This window comes from Trachypithecus francoisi, unplaced genomic scaffold (assembly GCF_009764315.1).
Source record: "Trachypithecus francoisi isolate TF-2019V2 unplaced genomic scaffold, Tfra_2.0 Lachesis_group3, whole genome shotgun sequence".
Lineage (NCBI taxonomy): Eukaryota > Metazoa > Chordata > Mammalia > Primates > Cercopithecidae > Trachypithecus > Trachypithecus francoisi.
The window spans coordinates 51,905,596-51,927,533 of NW_022681468.1; the positions used below are offsets into that span (position 1 = coordinate 51,905,596).

Genomic DNA, 21,938 nt, shown 5'->3' on the forward strand with positions numbered 1-21,938 from the left:
TAAAAGGGGAGAGCCAAAAAATAAAGGAGTCTGGTGAAGGAAAAAAGATAAACTGGATTGGGCAAGAGGAAGAGATTAAGATGTTGTTTATTTGCCTTCCACAAAGGCTAGGTCTACAATGTGACCTTGGAAGATGAAATGAGATGGAGGCAAGAATATTATACATTTTTTTCTAGTCTGCTTTTTTTAAAAAAATTGATACATAATAGTTGCATATATTTTGGGGGTACATATGATATTTTGATCCCTGTATACAACATACACTGGGCTCAGTTAAGGAAAGCCAGCACCCAGCTAAAGATATGCCAGAGGTGAAGAAACATCCTATAAGGGTATGAGGTCCTGCACTGAATTGTAATCCCACTGGACTGGCACATCAGGATCCCAAATGTTTTGGAGTAGGTGGCAGATGCAGTGAAACTCAAATACATCTCCAGCAAATATGAACAAAATAAACAAAAAGAAGAGCCCCCAAAGTCTGGGGAGCTTGAGAGAGGAAAGGTTGGTCATCTTCATATTTCACCTATTTGTTGTTTTTCTGCTTTTTAAACTGCTTGATATATTCTTTCCAAGAGTGTTCTCAAGATGTGGTGAGTGAAGAATAAGAAAATGGCCCCACCAATCTGGTCAATATTCCCAGATATGAGGAAATCTGAAATATGTAGCTGCTTGAAAGATGAAAAGAGATGGGGGCAAAAGCATTATATACTTTTTTCTAGTTTACTTTTTAAATTTTTTAATTGAAATAGAGTAGTTGCACATATTTTGGCAGGGCATGTGATATTTTGATACCTGTGTTCAATGTTTAATGATTATACATTTTTTAAAGTAGTTACAACTCTCGTAAGAGAAAATGTAGCATCATGGTTAAGGTTGTAGACTCTGGAGCTGACTGGGTGAGTTCAAATCTGAGCTTCACCACTTCCTTATATAACTTTTATAGCCTTGAGCTTGCTACCTACACTGTCCATGTTTTGGTTTAAGCTCATTAATATATGTACAAAACATAGAATAGTGCCTTGTTTATTTTAAATGCTAAATAAGTACTAATTAATTATAAGTAGATGCTAACTTTCCTTCTATCATAAACATGATAATTATGAATAAATATTCCTCATCAAAGTTCCTTACATCAGCTCACTGCTCACATGGTGAGGGTCCACAACCACAGTCCACTAGCCAAATCCAGCCCCTGTCCTGTTTTTGTCCAGCTGCAAGGTAAGAATAGTTTTTACTTTTTTAAAATTAATTTTTAAAAATTTCAATACCTTTAGGGGTACAAGCAGTTTGTAGTTGCATGGATGAACGGCACAGTGGTGAAGTCTGGGCTTTTAGTGTACCCATCACCTGACTAGTATGCACTGTATCCAACAAGTAATTTTTTATGCATCAGCCCCAAAACCCTCACTGTTTCTGAGTCTCCAGTGTCCATTATACCACTTTGCATGCTTTTGCATACCAGTAGTTTAGCTCCCACTTAAAAGTAAGAACATGTGGTATTTGGTTTTTCATCCCTAAGTTACTTCACTTAGGATAATGGCCTCCAGTTCCATCGAAGTTGCTGCAAAAGACATTATTTTGCTGTTTTTACGGCTGAGTAGTATTCCATGGTGTATGTGTGTGTGTGTGTGTGCGCGTATGTCACATTTATTTTATCCATACATCACTTGATGGACACTTAAGTTGATTCCATAACTTTGCAGTTGTGAGTTGTGGTGCAATAAACATGCAGGTATCTTTTTGATATAATGACTTATTTTCCTTTGGGTAGATACCCAGTGGTGGGATTGCTGAATTGAATAGAAGGATCCATTTTTTGTTCTTTGAGAAATCTCCATAGCATTTTCCATAGAGGTTGTACTACTTTACATTCCCACATTTTTAAGTGATTATCTAAAAAAGGAAGAGGAGGAGAATATACGACAGAAACCAAACATGCTCCCCAAAGTCTAAAATATTTACTATCTGGCCCGCTACAGAAAACGTTTGCTGATCTTTGCATTGGATTATAAGAATATCATTACAATATGAGAACAAGGTAGTTTTCTAGAATATTTTGTGTGCCTATTATTTTGAGTGCCACGTATTTTTTATTAACTGATGATACACAATGTCAGGGTTTGATTTCAGGAAGCTATTTAGCAACATTACAAATGTCACCTTTACAATTTATGCTGCTCCATTGTCTTTAAAGAGGAGTAGCCCTTTATGCTTCTTCAGCTCACACCTACAAGCACACTCCAGAAATGACCACACTGAGACATGCTCACAAAAGGTCAAGGGCACACACAAATCCCCTCTGCCCCAAAATAGGTAGGGTTGCCTCACTTAGCAAATAAAAATACAAGATGCCCAGTTACTCCTGAATTTTAGGTCAACAATGATGGATTGATTGATTAATTTAGTATGTCTATGCATACTTAGTTGAGACATACTAAAATATTTTTCATTGTTTATCTGAAATTCAAATTTAAATGGAGTATTTTGTATTTTCCTTGTCAACCTTAAAATGGTGGCTCATAAAAAAATGAAGGGAATTATGAACTACATATATTCAAAGCATACTTAAAGTAGTAAGAGATTTCTTTATTTTCTTTTCTAAATTAGGAACAATAGTAACAGTAACAACAGCTTATGTATATTGAGAGTTTTCTGTGTTCCAGACACTGTTCTAAACTTTGTATATAATACCCATTTAATCTTCACAGGCACTGTATTAGTCCATTTTCACACTGCTATGGAGAACTACCTGAGACTGGGTAATTTATAAAGAAAAGAGGTTTAATTGACTCACAGTTTCACATAGCTGGGGAAGCCTCAGGAAGGCAAAGGGGAAAGCAAGGCACACCTTGCATGGAAGCAGGAGAGAAAGAGAGAGAGCAAAGAAAGCCACACACTTTTAAACCATCAGATCCTGTGAGAACTTACTCACTATCAGAATAGCATGGAGGAAACCGCCACCATGATCCAATCACCTCTCACCAGATCCCTCCCTTGACACATGGGGATTATAATTTGAGATGAGATTTGGGTAGGGACACAGAGACAAATCATATTAGGAACACCCAGGAATGATAAGTTAGTGTTATTAGTTTATTCATTTGATATGTTAGAAAACTCTGGAAAAGAAAGGTTAAGTACCTTATGCAAAATCACACAACTAGTATATCATGGAAGAAGCATAATTTGGGTATCTAATTTTTTCTCCCCACTATGCCTAGGCACTAATTAAGAATTCCACTTAAACACAGGCACACAGCATGCTAGAGAGGTGAATTTACTTTGGTTGGGTTTGGATCTTGGAGCTACACACTAAGATGCTGGCCAGCCAGGTTGTCTTAGAGCAGGGCTTCTCAGTCTCACCACTACTGATATTTAGGGCTGCATTCTTGACCTCTATGCATTAAATGCCAGCAGTATCTCCCTCCCAGTCATGATCATTAAAAATGTCTCCAGACCTTGCCCATCCCCTGGGCATAGGATTCCCAAATTTAGCAAACGAAAGTACAAGACACCTGGTTGATTCTGAACTTCAGATAAGTAATGAATAATCTTTCAGTATAAGTATGTATCATGCAATATTTGGTACATATTTATACTAAAAATTATTTGTAGTTTAGCTAAAATGCTAATTTAGCTGTGCATCCTGTATTTTATCTGGCAACCCTACCCGGAGGACAAAATCTCCCCCAGTTGAGTACCAGTGTTAGAGCTCTGGTGAGAGAAGAGGCCAGAGGGTCAAAGTTTCTCCCTGTCCTCTCTGTTGAACCTGAATATAACACTGTCACCATACGGCAACAGAAAGGAGGAGATGCTCATCTGGTGTCAAACTGGTGAAGTGCCAGAATCAACCAATCTCTTCTCCCCTTACTGGTACACACACCCCTAGTTAGCCTGGAATTTTTTTTTTTCAGGAACACAAAAACCTCTTGGGCTTTCTCGTGGGTGCTAGTGAATATGGACCTTCTAATTCCTTACTATCCATTCAATTTGCCTTGTTAATAAAATTCATTTTTAATAAGAATTCTGACTAATCCTTCCCCAACCCCCACACCTTAATATTCTCCAATACCTCCCCCACTTGCTGAGTTCAGTTAGACCACCCTCATCCCTAGGTCCCTGTGTTAGATGACCAACCTCCAATCCTTTTGCTACAACCAGGACTGGGATGTAATAGGCCATGGGTGAGGCACAGGTGCAACTCTCCTTCTCCAACCCTCACTCCTGTACAGGACTCATTGTGAAACTGGACTTTGGTCTCATCCTCCTTCTGAATTCTGAGCTGTTTCTGCATGGCACTTCTGCCTTCTTCTCCTTAAGCCCAGAGTTTAGCCACAACTTCCAATCTGAGATATGGGTCCTAATACCCAGCCTGGTCATTGTCAGATATAGGAGCACATATTGCCTTTGTACGGAATGACATGGAAGCAGTCTTATGTGTGGAAATCACTTGGGACCACGAAAGATGCCTGGGCACCTCCAGAGTATTCTGCTGCCACTGGCATAGCATGCTGCTTGCCCTGGTGATAGCAAGTGTGGCAAGATACAGCTGAACAAGTGGCACACATGCAGCAAGTCAGTATCTGCCACAGATAAGGTACATGGAAATTCAAGCTCATTCCTATATCACTCGTACAAGGCCCCCAAAAAATCAGAAAAAGAAAATAAGAAGAAAAAAAGACAGAAGGAAGGAAAGGATGAAGGGTGAAGAAAGAGAGGAAAGACTTTTTTTCAGATTTTGACCCTGCCACTACCTTGAACAAGTTATGAAAATAATCTGAGCCTTCATTCATTTATTTATAAATGGAACATTAATACACACCTTAAAGAATTAGATGAATGAAAATATGCTAGATCTGGGTCATAAAAACCATTCAGTGGGCCAGGTACCGTGGCTCACGCCTGTAATCCCAGCACTTTTGGAGGCCAACGCAGGCGGATAACCTGAGATCGGGGTTCGTGACCAGCCTGGCCAATGTGGCGAAACCCCATCTCAACTAAAAATACAAAAATTAGCTGGGTATGGTGGCTCATGCCTGTAATCCCAGCTACTCGGGAGGCTGAGAATCACTTGAACCCAGGAAACAGAGGTTGCAGTGAGCTGAGATGGCACCATTGCACTCCAGCCTGGGCGATAGAGTAAGACTTCCTCAGAAAACAGACAAAAAAACCCATTTAGTGAATATTAGATCCATCTCTCTTCTTTTGTTCCCTTTTTTCCCTTTTCTCTCTGAAATACAGTAAAGATTATTGTAACCTCCAAGAGTAGGCAGAGATTATTTCTTCCCCATCAGCCCTCATCCCCATCCCCATCCCATTCTTTCCAATCTTCCCCCTTCTCTGCCCCTGCTAGTCTAGTTTTGTCATGTTTTTCCTCTGCATCTGTAAAGCAGTCTAAATTTTATAATAGTTCAATCAAGTTCAATTAATGGAATTTTAAAGGGGCCTGGAAAATCAATGCTGTATTAAATTATAAATGCAAAAGTTAGAGCGAAACAAACCTCATGCCTCAGAGCAAAATTTTATGCTTTTAGTGTGTAAGGAAGCCATTTGTCCTTGGCCCCAACCCAGCTCTCTCTCTAAGCAGCTATGTCCACCTTACCCAAACACTTTGATTCATTATGTAAATATGGCTGCCTTCCTCCATATTGGAACAGCTATTGGTTACCACCAGGAGTTAAATGCTAACGCTGACAAAGCCATGTTCTAGCCTAGCACTTTATGGCCTGCTTTAATGGCTGGGCAAGGGTTGTAATTGCAGTCCTCTTAGCTATCCTGTACCACCTTAATCAACACACCAGCTCTGGAGGTCCCCGAGGAAGTGATCTTATCATCACTTCATTATCAATGTACATCTTGTTTAAAGGGACTTGCTAAGCTATTAAAGGGATACAATTCCCAGCGCTTTGTCACTCTAAAATTCCTTTAGGACTATGAATTGAATAAATCAGTAAGTTATCACACCTGGCATTATTAAAATACATTAGGGTATAAAAATAAGACTTACCACTAACTTCTGTCATGGAGGAAAAAAAAACAAATAAGTGTCTGTTTTCTGACCATAACCTTATAGCCTCTTCTACAGTTTGGTCTGCTTAGCTAGTTTCAATGGCACCATTTCTGTGGATGAATTCACTGGACATTTACATGTATAAGAGAGTAGTTCTCAATTGTTTTTATTTTTTCTTAATGCTTGGGTCCCTAGTGCACGGTTTATCCCAGTAAGCAATACTCCCTCATCATGTCCTCTTTCTCATAACTTTCAAGAAATATCTTTTAAAAATAATCTTAGTAACATTATGCTGATAATCTCCATAACATTATGATGAATGAGAATTTCTCATTTATATCATCTAAGAGTGTTGACTAGCCTTATAAACTTCCCAAATTGATTGATATTTCTTTTTCAGGTAGAAAAGGAAGGCACTGAGAATCTTCTTTGCCTCCCCCAAATTGCTCAGCTTAAGCCAGTGATTCTTTGGCTCTTTTGAGGGCAAATGGCCTTTGCTTCCTTCTAAATAATGTCTGTAAAATGATGGAAACATCCAATTGCCTAATCGCTCTTTATAGCTTTTCCAACTTCTGTGAGTATTTTTATGGGTCTGCGTCCATCTCCTCTTTGCCCTGGGCCATAAGAGCCATACTCTGTGGACTGCTTCCTCTCTCATCATTTCTTTCCTGAACCTCCTGTGAGTGCATTTCCCTCTCTTTTCCTTCTTTCCTCCAGCAAGGCTCATTTTGAGGCCATGGGCTTTGTTCCCTCACAGCACACTCCTCATGGAAGCTCCCGTCAGATGGCTTTAATTACCACCTGAATGCATATGACTCCCAATCTCCAGCCCCAGCCGTGACCTCTCACCCTCTCTTCAGTCCCATATTTCTTTCTGTCTGCAGAATATCTCTACTTGGGTGTCCCACCACCTCCTAAAACTAAACATGTCAGACGCAGAGCTCATTATCTCTCCACTCCCCCTTCGTTGTCTCCCTGTTTCTCCAGGCTGTCAATAGCACCCTTTCCTCAGGCCCCAGTCCCTGGAACTCCCAGAGGGGCCCAGAGCAGTCCCTCACCCCCATGCCTCAGAAAGACAGGTTTCTGCCCCTACATTCCCTCGCAGCTGAAGACTGTGGCAACACTGTGATCTCAACTGATTTTACTTCAGTGGTGGTGTTATTTTAAAAATTCTGCTTTCCCATTCACTCAACTGTTGACAAATATTTAAGAGCTCTGCCGCGCTCCATTCCCTGAGATATCCTGAAGACCTGAAGCTCTCTGAATTGACAAGCAAATCACATATCTCCTTCTGATTCATGATTCTAAATTATACAATATATAAGACTGCATATTTATAAACCTTTTTATTTCCTAACATAATTAATAGCTGTAGTTACCAATTAAATAGTAAACTAATTAGTAATTAGCTGGAGAGATTGATGAAATAGAAGGTTTAAGTGATTGCTTCTATTCTTAATTCCTATCCTCTGCACCAAAAATCACCACCACCCTATCCCCAGGGCTTGGTTACATGTCATTATCTGTAGCCTCCCACCTCTCCCCAACTATGTGACAGTAATTGTACTGCCATGATGGAGACTGTCTTAGATCACACCAGGCACTCTGCTAAGAAATTTACTCATACAGTCTCATTTAATCCTCAAAACCATTCTAGAAGTAAGCATACGAATTGTTATGCTTTATATGGCAAATAACTCAAACTGGCTTAACAAGTAAGGGAGACTTATTGCTCATATAACCCAAAATTCCATCACTATTGGGAGTTTCAGGTACAACCTTATCAGTGCTTAGATCAATTTCTCTGCAGTTCCCTCAGCTCTGTTCTCCTCCATGTGTTATATTTGTCACCAGGTTGAGTCCCCTCATCATAAACATTGCCAGCAATAGTCAGGCCTACATGCTTTCTCATTTGCATTCAAGAGAATGGATATCATCTCAGAACCAATGAACAAAACTGGCTTTCTATACAGAGCTTCGGACAGAGGCATGAGTTATCTACACATCCCTGGTATCGTCATTGGGACAAAGGGTGGGAATACAATGATTGGCTGAGACTAATAGGGACCCACTCCTGAAGCTGTGGATTGGGTCAGTTTCACCCAAAGCACATTGTGCAGAGTTCTAGGGAGGTGGGATGACTATTGGGAGGCAACTATAATGTCATAATCTCTATTGTTTAAATGAGAAAACTGACCAACACAAAGCTAGTAAGTGATAAAGCTTGGATTCAAATTTGGGCTTTCTGACTTCATAGTTTGCTCTTAACCACTAGACAGTAGTTCCTTCTTATAATCATACGGGTTCTTTAAAAAGAGAAGGTGAGGCCAGGCACGGTGGCTCACGCTTGTTATCCCAACACTTTGGGAGGCCGATGAAGGTGGATCACGAGGTCAGGAGTTCAAGACCAGTCTGACCAATATGGTGAAACCGCATCTCTACTAAAACTACAAAAATTAGCTGGGCATGGTGGCGTGGGCCTGTAGTCCCAGCTATTTGGGAGGCTGAGGCAGGAGAATTGCTTGAACCCGGGAGGCGGAGGTTGCAGTGAGCCAAGATGGTGCCACTTACTCCAGCGTGGGCAACAGAGTGAGACTCTGTCTCAAAAAAAAGAAAAGAAGGTGAGAATTCAGAATGCAAATCTCTTGGCTCTTGGCAACTTGGCATGGGAAAGTCTTCATTTGTTCCCACTTATCTTTTACACCTAATATTTGAAACACACTGAATTTATCTTGCTCTTTTACTGACCAGAGGATGTTCAAAAGGACTTTTCTTTCAAGGTGAAAATGTGCCACTCATACTTCAAACATTTCATACATGGAGAAATTATGCTTATTCACATAAGATTGTCAAATCCTCAAGGCTTGGGCAGTGGCTGAAAAGTGCTCCAAGTTACTGTAACTTTAACAGGTCATTGAGGCAGGCAGATCACAAAGTTAAGAGATTGAGACCATTCCGGCCAGCATGGTGAAACCCCATCTCTACTAAAAGTGCAAAAATTAGCTGAGCATGGTGGCACGTGCCTGTAGTCCCAGCTACTCAGGAGGCTGAGGCAGGAGAATCACTTGAACTCAGGAGGCGGAGGTTGCAGTGAGCCAAGATCACACCACCGCACTCTAGCCTAGTGACAGAGCGAGACATCATCAAAAAAAAAAAAAAGTCAGTGACAATGTTCCTGTCCCAGAGCACCAGGCAGTATCTACCTTATGTGGAGCAATAGTTTTTGCTCACTGACAAGTTCCTATGGAAGAGCTACTAAGAACATGAAAACTTCTGGGTGCAAGTGAAGGCAATGTTGAGAAGCTGGAAAAGCTTGCTTTTCATGTCTTACATTTCTATGTTTTTCTCTCCTTTTGACTTTGTTATCCAGCCCCCAATGTGTTGTAAAACAAAGAACATGGATTTTGGAGAGAAGTGGTATAAATGTTGGATCTTTCCTCTCCCCAAGAAAATTATTTAATTTCTGTGAGCCCTAGTTTCCTCTTGGTAAATGAGACTACTTGGTAATAAACTCTAAATAAAATAGTTTATTTATTTAACCAATGCTTTTATAGACAGCGACCTTTTGCTAGTCTTTGCAAACATTAACTCGTCTTCACAGCCCTATGAGGTAGACACTATTTTTATCTCTATTTTTTGGATAAGTAAACGGAGGCACAGAGGAATATGGAATTGCCCAAGGTCACAGAAGTGCTAAATGGTAAAGGGAGGATTCAACCTAGGCAGTCTAGCTCCAGAGTCTATGTTTTTGTTGTTTTTGTTGTTGTTGTTGTTGTTGTTTTTTAGACAGAGTCTCGCTCTGTCGCGGCCCAGGCTGGAGTGCAGTGGTCAGATCTCAGCTCACTGCAAGCTCCGCCTCCCGGGATTACGCCATTCTCCTGCCTCAGCCTCTCGAGCAGCTGGGACTACAGGCGCCCACCACCTTGCCCGGCTGGTTTTTTGTATTTTTTTTAGTAGAGACGGGGTTTTACCATGTTAGCCAGGATGGTCTCCATCTCTTGACCTCGTGATCCGCCCGTCTCGGCCTCCCAAAGTGCTGGGATTACAGGTTTGAGCCACCGCGCCCGGCCACAGCTCCCTCCCATATTAGAGATGCTCAGTACTCAGCAGAGCACCTCGTCTTTCATGCCCTGCAGAGGGTCCTTCCCTTTTAGCAAAACGCAAAGGACCAGATTTGTAACCATATAAACAAGCATTATTACTTTATTAGATATTTTAAGCCTTTCTTACTTAACACATATAATACTATGTGCTATTAAAGGAACTCCATGTATCCCTAAATAGGTAAAAAAGATATTTCAAGGACAGTGGAAGATTCGCATTCCAGTGACCCTGGAAAATCACACTATTCCTACCCACAGAGTTGCTCCTTAAGAGTCAACAGTAACTCATTGTATAATGCATAGGTATCTTAGGAAGGATGTTTCTAGTGCTGTTACTTCTGGGCAAATAGTAGAAGTATACTTCTCTGCCACCTTGAAGAATGGCATTATCATGTGTGTGACTTACTTTAATGACATGGAAATGAAGTGACTTACGCAGTTTCTGGGTAGATCCTTTAGGAGCTAGTGTGTGTTTTGTGCTTTCCTTCCCCTTGACTGAGAAATCAATGATGTTCCCAGATAGTGGAGGCTCTGTCAGCTTGCATCCTGAGTGAGGATGACGTGGAGCAAAGCACCTAGCCATCCTATGATGGGTGTGCAAACTAAGGGAGACATACATCTTTGTAGTGCTGCACCACTAAGATCTGAAGGTTGTTTATTACAGCGACATTATTTAACTTATCTGGACTGACTCACAAGGGGCCAAAATAAGGGGACAATGTTCTTCAGCATCTCTCTCAAATATGTTTTTCTGTCTTATTTGAGGGAACAGGTTAGAGACTATACCAGCTTCTGTTACTCAGGGCCCCTCCCATAGAGTTGCTGGGTGAGAGTTTCTTCTGGCAGGAAACCATCCTACTCAAGCACATGTCCTATCCTAGTCAGCTCCCTGCTATTTTCCCAGCCCTAACATAGGCTCTTCCTCCTAACCTTTACCTCTCCCTTCTGTTAAGACAGTCCATTTCTACGGAGGAAAAGCCCCTTCTTCCTGTGTTTCTCTACTGCCTATGCCGTCCAGTCTACCGTGTGTCTATTATTCCAACTTCACGAGCCCAAGTTCTCTCGTGTCAAGACACCTACCCTCCAGGAAACTTAGAATGGGAAATGCTGGTGGAGAACCCCTCCATGCCCCACAGAGGGCTAGAAAAAGGCAGGCATGGGAGGAGTAAGGTTGTCAACTGAAGAAAGAAACGGTATCAGAAGAAGTCATACTTTTACTCAAGGAGAATGCAGAGTACAGGATACAGGACCATTATGCAGAAACGTGTGTGGATCACTCAGGAGCGTACATGTGATTCAGATTTAAGTGCACACATAAACTCAACTTTTGGCAATTCTGTTCATATTTTTATACCCCAGAGCCCAGCACAATACTTGGAAAATAATAACAACTCAATACATGTTTGAGAGATGGATTTTAATTGATAGTACATGATATCAATGAAAACTTCTGAGAGATCCATTTTAGATAAAGTTAAAAAGTAGAAAGTATAAAAAGCTGGTTTGACTTTCATCAATATGAATTACAATGCTTTACAAGAACTTCTTAGCACCTGTGCCTAGTTACAATGTAGCACAATAACAACTGTGAATATTATCAAACGTGTGTCAGATGAGCTTTGCTGTGTGTTTTATTTGATGACAACAAGTTTCATAGTCTTCTGCTCATGTAAAGTGGCTGTTTATGTAGCTTGCTCATCTGCTTCCATCATAAAAAATTAAAGGCAACATTGTTTCTTGACACTCCATTTGACTGACTCACCCAGAAGTGAAGTTTTCTTATGCAAGCAATAACAGAATCTCAAATAATCACTAATACCTTCTAGTTAAAATAATGGTCCTGTAGTTCCTGTTCTTCCTAACCTGTACAGGTTATTAAAAAGAAGGTTATCTGTGTTTGTTATGGGCAGGAGGCTACATGCTGGACTTTAGACTAAGCCCCTTTCTGCAAGTTACCTGCCAACTGCTGTTCCATCCTCACATCCTCAGGGAACTAAGCCACAGTCTCCACACTCACTGTTGAGGTCACCTCTCCAGTTCTCCCTTGAATTTCAGTTCCACTTTACCACGTGCCTTTAAAATATTTCCACTTGTATGTCCCTTACCTGGACTTACTTCTTTTCCCAACTTCCCCAGTATTCTAAAGCAATATCATTTTCCCAACCACCAGGATGAAAACTTCACCTATTCTACTGCCCTCTGTCTTCACTCCCTGTTTCTAATTATCAAGTCCTATTGGTTCCTTCCCACCTGACATTTGTCAAATGTACCTCTTCCCCTATATTCTCACCACTCCCACATAATGAAGACCTCTGTGTCATTCCTGAATGACATAGAAACTCATGAGTTTCCCCTTTATTCTTCATCTTGGAAGAGCCTGTGTTAGTCAGGGTCTGGTAAAAAGACAGAAATAGGGTACCATAAAGAACTGTTAACTAGATATTGAACAGCAGAACATTCAACAGGGAAACATTAAGATATCACAGAGGTTACAATTACAGGAAGAAACTACCAACCTTAAGGCTTTGGAAGCAAAGAGAAGAGATTAGATGTATTAAAACTTAGAAAGTAGGCCTGCAGGGAGCTGAAAAACTCAAATCTCTGAGCAAGGGAGCATCTCAGCTGTGGGGCTGGTATTTCAGGAGTTGGGGATGGGAGAAAACAGATTCTGTGAGTGTTGGAAAAACTGCTGGTTGGAGTCCGTGGCTGCTCCTGAAATCAAGTACTGGTTCCAGGTTTGAGAAAGAAGTGAGGCTGGGTGATGGTCACAGAAACAGGAAGCCCAGAGCAAACAAGAAGTGGCATGTCTTCTCCATTTAGCATCCCCCAATGGCAAAGCCTCATAGGGAGCCAGTTGGCAAAGCCGACTTGTTTGCAAGGGCCCAGTCTCAGCATCAATTAAAGAATATAGAAGGGTGGGCTTGAAGCTGAAAGACAATAAATGGCACGTGGTGGCATAATTAATGAAGGTCACTTCATTTTATCAGGACTCTGTCCTTAATTTATACTGGCTCAGATCCAAAAGCCAAATACTAAAAGCACTGTTACATCGTCAGGTTTTCAACCTCATTATTCAACATTGGAGATATTCTGCTTACACCAATTTGTCTTTTGACTCTATCACACCCACTAACCCTCAGCTTCCCACCAATGCCATCTTCAATGGCCTGGCGATTATCTTGCCAATCAGGTTTCTCTCAAGTTCCCCCCCAGCAGCCAAATCTCTTGATAATGATTTTCAAATCAACTTACAAAGTTCAGGCAAGGGTCTGCTCTGGGGATTTCTCTGCCAAACTGAGGGAAATCCATCTTTTCCCTTACGAAGAAACTCCTTTTGAGGAGGAGAAATAAACATTCCAGTAGGGGTATGGAAGCATGCCAAAGGGGAAGCCCATTAAAATGTAGAATTGGGCCGGGCTTGGTGGCTAACGCCTGTAATCCTAGCACTTTGGGAGGCTGAAGCAGGTGGATCACATGAAGTCAGGAATTTGAGACCAGCCTAGCCAACATGGTGAAATTCCGTCTCTACTAAAAATACAAAAATTAGCCCGGTGTGGTGGTGTACGCCTATAATCCCAGGTATTCAGGAGACTGAGGCATGAGAATCACTTGAACCCAGGAGGTGGGGGTTGCAGTGAGCCAAGATTTTGCCACTGTACTCCAGCCTGGGCGACAGAGCAAGACTCTGTCTCAAAAAATAAAAAATACATGTATAACTGAATGTAGTCCTTAGTGAGAGCACAGTGGAAAAAACAATGGAAAAAACATGGATCAGGTTAGCCATAAAGATAGCTCCAGATAGTCTGGACCAAGAAAACAGGAAGGCACTCAGGTTCCTATGGCTTTGCACAGAGAAAAAAGCTCCCTTATGTGGAATTTCCTTTCTTTTTTCCATAATGAAGGCAAGCCCCAAATTTTCTTCATGGTCAGCTTTCAGATTCACTTCCTCTTAGTGCCATGTTTAGCCAGAAACAAAGCCTCCCAACTTTTGCTAGTATGAACAAGGAAGCAGAGAGTGGAGAATTAAGTTTGAAGAAAATAGTTTAAGTGCATCTAGTCCCCACCCAGAGAAAATCCTACACCCAGGGATACCACCTTTCACTGATTAGGCTGGACAAATTTTTAAAGATTGATAATACATTATATTCTAAGGAAAAGATCATGGCAGAATGTTATGATAGTATTTATTCATAGTATGTTATGATAGAACTTATTCATAATTACACAGACACACATATGCAAATTAATGCATTTTACAAAAGATCTGGAAGGATATACATCAAACTGTTGAAAGAGGTTACCACTGGGGAGGTGAGTTTGGAGGAAACAGAGTAAAGGAGGACTTGTACTGTTACTTCTATATCTTTCTGTGCTGTGTGAATTTTATTACAATGTTGATATATACCTTTATAATTTATTAATGGAAAAAATTAATTATAGACCCCAAATTAAAGGTGATAAGATTGTGGAGGTCAGATTACACATCAGAAATAGTCCAGTGAAAATACCAGAAATGTGACTAGCTCTTTTCAGAATTATACAAAATTAAACTATTTGTTTACAAGAAAAAATAAATTTAGAAGACCTGTTTGTACAAATGGCCAACTGCTCTTTATCTAATTATATATATGATTTATATGTGTTTCCTTGATGTGTTTCCTTGTAGATTTTAAAGGAGAACTGCCATCGTTAAAACTTTGTTTTTGAGCTTGTCTGCAGCTAAAAATTGTTGAAATCTACACAATGCAGGCTGCAGTGTACATTTTGGCACACACAGTTGAACATTTGAGCAGAGCGAAGATCAATGGGAAGCCCGTTATCCTTGGGTTTGGCAAAGTGTTTAAACCTGTTTGGGTTTAAGTATTCAGGATGATGAAATGTTAGCCCGTCTGAGACTACTTCAGCCTTTTTTCAGGTGCAATTTCGACAGCTGTGTAAAGGATTTACGCAAGTTTGGATGAATTCAAACACAGGTGTAAAAGATAAAAGGCAACTGGAACAAATGCTCTACCTATGATCATTTTTCCGTATTTGGCCATCTTATTTTGTGCCTGTTGATTCCAGTGCCCTTTCATGCAACATCTATCTTATGACTCATCAAAAAAATCCACCTTATTTTAATTTATTGCGAATAAAGAATGAAGTTTTGAACAAAATCATGTCTGGTTCTTCTCTCTAAACCCAACTCTTATTTATTCCCTCGTGTTTTGTCCATCTTTTCTCCACAGCTTTCAAGTAGATTATTCCCCCTCCCCCAGTCTTTGACCTATAGATGTATTTAGCAGATCTTGTAATAGTGTCTTACAATCTTGCACGTAACCATTCCATCATATTCTAATGGAAAGGTCTAATATTTTGTGACCATGGTAGAATATAATAAGGTCTGGAGGGTGGTTCAAAGTAATGTTATTTATTCCTCATCACTCTAAACATCATGTTTACTGACTGATAATAAGCCAAAGGTAATCAGATACTAAAAATCATACTGTTAAAATTTGATACTCCATGAAAAAAATGTTTTCAAAAGTGTCTGGTCTTAGTTTTACATTGCCACAATATGTTTAAATGAACTCAAAATGAGATGTACCATTCCTGCCTAGGTTTTTCTAAAAACAAAGGAAACATCCAATGCATCCAACACAGGCCTCACCCTGGCCATGGATAAGGTGGCCCACAAGAGTGACAGATGTGCCAGACAGACATGCAGTACACCAAAGAGCAGGGACACAGTAGAAGGGATGCAAGTGGCAGAATCACTACAGCTGCCCAAACTTATTTATAAACTCATGTGCCACACATCAGCCTCAAAGCCTTCTAGAAAATTCTTGAAAGTAGTTTGGAATCTGGAAAAAAAAAGAGAGAGAGAGAGAGAAACCTATGCAACTCCAGGAAAATTCTTTTTTTTTTTTTTTCTTTTTGAGATGGAGTCTCACTCTGTCGCCCAGGCTGGAGTGCAGTGGCGTGATCTCAGCTCACTGCAAGCTCTGCCTCCTGGGTTCATGCCATTCTCCTGCCTCAGCCTCTTGAGTAGCTGGGACTACAGGCGTCCTCCACCACGCCCGGCTAATTTTTTTTTGTAGTTCTAGTAGAGACGGGGTTTCACCGTGTTAGCCAGGATGGTCTCCATCTCCTGATCTTGTGATCTGCCCGCCTCAGCCTCCCAAAGTGCTGGGATTACAGGTGTGAGCCACCGCACCCGGCCACAACTCCAAGAAAATTCTAACTCTTGAGCCTCTTCTTGTCTAAAGCAGGAATAATAAATTCTGTCCAATTTAATTCCAAAGCAGTTGTAAGGATTAAATGAAATAAAATTGTTTTGAAAAGTGTTAAGCACTACAGAAGGTAATGCTGTTAGTGCCTTTTTATTAGTTTCTAGACAAAAATATGCATAATCTCACTTGTCCATAAAATTGTGTTTGGGATGTTATTGTTGAAGAAAATTCTTAATTCCTTGTGAAGAGTTTGGGATATTAGAGTATAAATCATTTTCTAAATTTACTTATTGAATTTATTTTTAACAGTTCAATTTTTGTTGCAAAAGGAATGCTTAACTTTAAGAACTTTAAGACATTTCACATCTATTTACTTGTGGAAGTTTGTGAAAGCAGGAAAAACTTAAAAGTAAAGAAATTACAAACATACTAGTATTGATTATTGACTTTTCTAATGTTTTGAAAACTCTCTACTGTAGGTTTTTAAAAAGACTCCCATTTTCTAAAAAAGACATAATTTTTAAAACTCATTATAAAAGTACTAATGATATCTAACTTTTGAATTTAGCTCTCTACCTAATTATCCTAAATTTTCAAGCTACTAATATAAGCACTTTTTAGGTTTTTGCAGCTTTCTTTTCACAGATTTATGAAAACAAAGGGTTTACAATAATTGAATCATGCTTTATATTCATCCTAGAAGCACCTCACTTTTTTTTTTTTTTTTTTTTCAGCCAAAGTATAATGAGACTGCATGACTAACACAGCAAGGTAGTGGAAGATCCAGGACCAACCAGGTCTCCCAACATGGTCCTCAGTCCTTTTCAGAGCACCAGTCAATCACCCTGGTTTGATGATTCTAAACATAATCCACTTTCCTTTGTATGCAATAGATGATGGAGGAATCTAAATTAAGAAGAAATAATTGGACGCCACATTGGAAGGATATGCTGGAATCCTGATGTGGTTTGTCTGTGTCCCCACTCAAATTTCATCTAGAATTGTAACTCCTATAATTCCCATGTGTTGTAGGAGGGACCAGGTGGGAGATAATTGAATCCTGGGGGCAGTTTCCCCCATACTGTTGTCATGGTAGTGAATAAGTCCAGATCTGATGATTTTATGAGGGGTTTCTCCTTTTGCTCGACTCTCTTCCCTCTTGCCTGCCACCATGTAAGATTGTGCCTTTCACCTTCCACCATGATTGTGAGGCCTCCTCAGTCATGTGGAATTGCAAGTCCATTAAACCTCTTTTTCTTTATAAATTACCCCATGATAAAGGTACGTCTTTATCAGCAGCATTGAAAATGGACTAATATGAATCCCAAGCTGTATCCCACACCAACTGAAAGCCTTATTACAACAAAGTTGTCTTCTAACATTGTCTCACACTGTCTCACACCTAGGGGCCTTACCAGCTTAAAGCCACCTCCTGGAGAGGGCTTTCTAGTCAATCCATCAAACTCTCTGTCTCATCACTTTAGTTCTCTGCATTTATAATTGTTTTTTGGTGTGCTCTTGTGTTCCTCCACCAAAATGCAAGCTCCATGAGAATAGAGACCCTATCTGTACTGCTCATTTCCTATTGCCCAGAACAGTGCCTCAAACTTAGAGTACACTCAATAAATATGTGCTGAATAAAGTGCCGGTTGCTTTATAACAGAAGTAAATGCAGTAGAGCAGGCTATCATCACTTACATTTCTGCCTTGGAATTTTTGCTCCAGCAGATTTTCAGCAGCATGAATTTAACCAACAAGAAGATTCTTCCTATTTCTCATATTATCTAAATTGATAATATTAATAAAATATTTCATTTTGCTCTCTTCTATATTTATAAGAGAAAATACACTTCTGTTCTTGGTAAAAAAAAAAAGTTATCTTTGACATTTAACCTGACATATGTACTAATTGTATCAATTTTTCAAATATTTGGAAAACAAAAATTTGTCTAGCACTCAGAGAAGAGATTTCTTCTTTGCCAGTTCCTTCCAGGCTTTAATGTATCCAGACACTCTACTCACTATTTTACCAGAAGTCCTTTCTCAAAATGTTCCTCTTTAAAAGTTTTCAGGAACACCTCAATGCTCTTTAGTGTAGAAAGCTATTTTTAAAATAGCAGGGAAGAGGGAGCTAAACAAAACAAAACAGAATGAAAAGCTTGAAACATCTTGCCTATTTGACTTGTCCACTGGTGCTGTTAAAACAATGGCTTTTTAATCTTGTTTATCGTAGGATAGACACACTAAATGATCCCTATACACTAAATAGTCTTCACAAGGAATTAAGAGTTTTCTGTAAAAATAACCGCATCTAGTTAATCTGGATCTTTAAAATTCTATGCAGAGCAGAGACTTCTGAAACAAACTAGCTAAATACTTCTTGTCGAATACGGTAATGGATAGTGCTGGGATGCAAGAGAGAAAGGATGAAGTTCTACTGGCACCTTTTCTTTTGAAGTGGCCCCAAACCTTAAAGCCTGCATTTCATTTGGGAAAATCTTTTGCTAAAATCACTTCCCATATGCAACCCATCTGGAGGACTATAATCTAGTCTTGCCTGCAGCAAACCAACAGTAATGATGCTTGCCTTTCATCACAGATCCCTGAGCACTCGACAAACATTAATTAATGCCCCTAACACACCTGTGAGGTAGGAAGTATTATTATCCCTGGCTCACAGATGAGGAAATCCAGACACCAAGAGGTTAAATGGCTTGCCTTAGGCCACAGAGTGAGCTAACAACAACAGCAAACTTTCCACTAACCTTGGCCCTCCGTATAGGCTTGAGCTCTGAGAAATTTTGAGCAGAACCATTGCTACATGAGGTAGGCTACAATCAACTTATTTGTCTTTTTCACAGGGAGGTTGGACTCTACTTCAGAACATAAATGAACTCGGGGCCCAAAGGTCTTAAAAATGTGGAAACAGTAACAGAATCTGGAATATTTATATCTTCCAGAGCCCTTCCCAAAGTATCCTTTAATTGTCATCTCTGCTGACACCCAGACTTCAGGTAGCACTTATTGAGCTCCTACTATGTGCCTGGTACTGCAATTTCAGTACTTGTTCCCATGACTTTCCAGAGAACCAAGTATGACTCCAGTAAAACAACTGTTGCAAAGTTTGGGTCAAGTGGAAATTAGAAACTGTTGTAACCAAGAATGGTTTCTCTCTCTTCCCTAAAGGTTGGCACTAGGGATATAAAAATTACCAAGAGAATTCCAATGGTGAATAATCATGTGATCATTGCACACCAGGATGCTTTCCAGCTAAAGCTGCAAAATCATGCAGCCCACTCATCTTTTAAATAGCCCAAGAGTTCTACCAACAGACACAGTCCTAGTTCTATTAATAATAATAATAACTGTTCTTAATTGATTTTTTCTATGTTGCAGACTTTACATAAAAGTATCACATTACTATTTGCAACAATCCTCAAATAAGTTGTTAGTATTTGTCTCTTATTTTTACAAACGGAAATAAGGTTCAACTTGTTAGGTAACTTGCTGGAAAATGGCAGAGCCAGAATTTAAAACCAAGTGTGACTACAAAGTCCATACTCTTTTCATATTTTACTACTTCTTTTCTGAGGATAATTGAGAATTCTTAACTATCTCTCTTTATTTATTTATTTTTTTTGGATATCCCTTTACTCTCTTAGCACCTTCTATGAAGGCCTTTGACTAGCAGCCAGACATCTGTAGCATGAAAGGGAACATAGTTGTCAGACTGTCCCAGGGAAATCTCTTCTCCCCACTGGCTTTCTCAGTAGTTTACAACAGAGCCGCATTTTGAACCTTCAGACCTTGCTAATCAAGCCCTGAGAGTGCTATCTCTTGATTCTGTTACATCAACATTCCAATTTGAAGTAGAGCTTCTTATTCAAGAAGCTCTGTGACCATTTCCATGCCCTGGGTTTCATATCTAGTTTCGAGCCCCTAATTTCAACCTGACCTCAAGCTTCTATGTAGCAACTAGTTCATATCTCCATTCGCTCACGCATCACTTAGGCTGCAAGGACAGATCAGTCAAGCCAAACTGACAATAAAAATAATTTACCTGTTGACTAAGGGAGTAGATCAGCAGTAACATGGGCTTCAGGTATGGTTTGATCAGAACCCTGGCTCTGCTTCTCTCAGATTTATTCTCCTTTGTATGTCAAATGTTTCCTTAGACTGATTCTTCTCCAATTGAAAGCTGGATGTCAGTAGCAATTCCGTTTCCAGCTTCCTTGTTCATTTCCAAAACACAGTGAAGAGGGATAGCAGGAAGGAGACTATGTCTCAGTGGGCACTCGAATGCTTTCTGATGAAAAGAATAATAATAATGCATTTGTTCACTAATTTGAAAGAGTGTATGACAATAACTATGCCATTTCCTGAATGCTTACTATGTTGTAGATATAATACTAACCACATTATATTACCTTAACACACATAAGCACATGATGACCCTACACAAAGGAGCTGTTATCACCTACATTTTATTGAAACCAAAGCACAGAGAAGTTTACAAATTACCGAGGATGACACAGCTAGTAAGTGGTAGAGTCAGGAGTTGACCATAAGTCTGGATCACACCAAAACTCTCTATGCCCACAAAGGGAACAGAAATTTTCCAGGTGTATCTTAACTGTGGCAACAAAGATAGCTTGCCCTGAGCTACACAGTCAATCCTTGTTTGGATAGGAAAGGAGGGAAGGACAGGCATAAGAAAAACAAGGTAAATTCAGAACTCCATTTTTTGGCCTCTCACACAATTTCTCTATTATCTGTCAAGCATTAATCTCTAGAATCCAAGCAGAGACTCAGAGAGACCCCTCTACTGAATAATTAATAAGCCAGAACATCCACTTGCTCAGAAAATTACAGCATTTGGCACAGCACTGTACACATAGGTACAGTAGGTACGATCTTTAGTAAAGGCTTGTACTGTTTTGGAATGACAGCATTCTTTTCTAAATCTGGAAGCAGACTTCAAAGGCAAGTTCACTGATATCCATACAGAAACCAAGATACCTGGCTTCACCTCATTAACTGTTGCAAATCTTCTGATTGCAGTCCAAAGTTAGAATATAAGCAGGGTCTGCTTTGCTAATGACAGCCTTGGTTCTAAGGGCTGTTCATAGAATAGGTGATAGCAAAAGGTGTTTGTTTTAGCCATTTACAGTTTTACAACTGACTGCAGGGAGACTGGAATAAACAGCCATGCTCATGCTATGCCACCACCTATAGCAGAGTCCAGAAACCTCCACAAACACCTGAAATACATGAAAGAGGTCTTATTATTTAGTAGAAGCAAGGGGATAAGCCTGGGAATCAGTGTGACCCCTAACACAATAGCACAAGGTCAAGAGTCAATTTTGTCAGGGGTGGAGGAGAAACAAAATCTACCACGCATTTCTGAGGGCTTCTGAGGGCTGCTACCAGAGGAACACATCTGTATTTGAGCCTTCCATGTTTTAAGATCCTAAAATATTCCAGTGTGAAACATTTAAGGTCAATGTAATTGGCATATTCTTCTTGTGGGAGAAAACGGAAACTGTTTTAACCTTCCTTCAATTCTCACTCCATCTAAGAGGCAGCTTTCGTTAGCTGCAACTGCCTTCACCA

The 21,938-nt window shown here is 40.0% G+C and overlaps 1 long non-coding RNA gene across 1 annotated transcript in view; it reads left to right on the forward strand.

Moving 5' to 3' along the window:
- The window catches only part of LOC117069630, a 37,438-nt gene extending 22,047 nt beyond the window's left edge, over window positions 1-15,391 (forward strand). The window contains exon 5 of the long non-coding RNA XR_004431609.1: window positions 14,780-15,391. This is a non-coding gene — a long non-coding RNA (uncharacterized LOC117069630). The remainder of the gene's footprint in view (window positions 1-14,779) is intronic.
- Window positions 15,392-21,938: the final 6,547 nt, after the last annotated feature.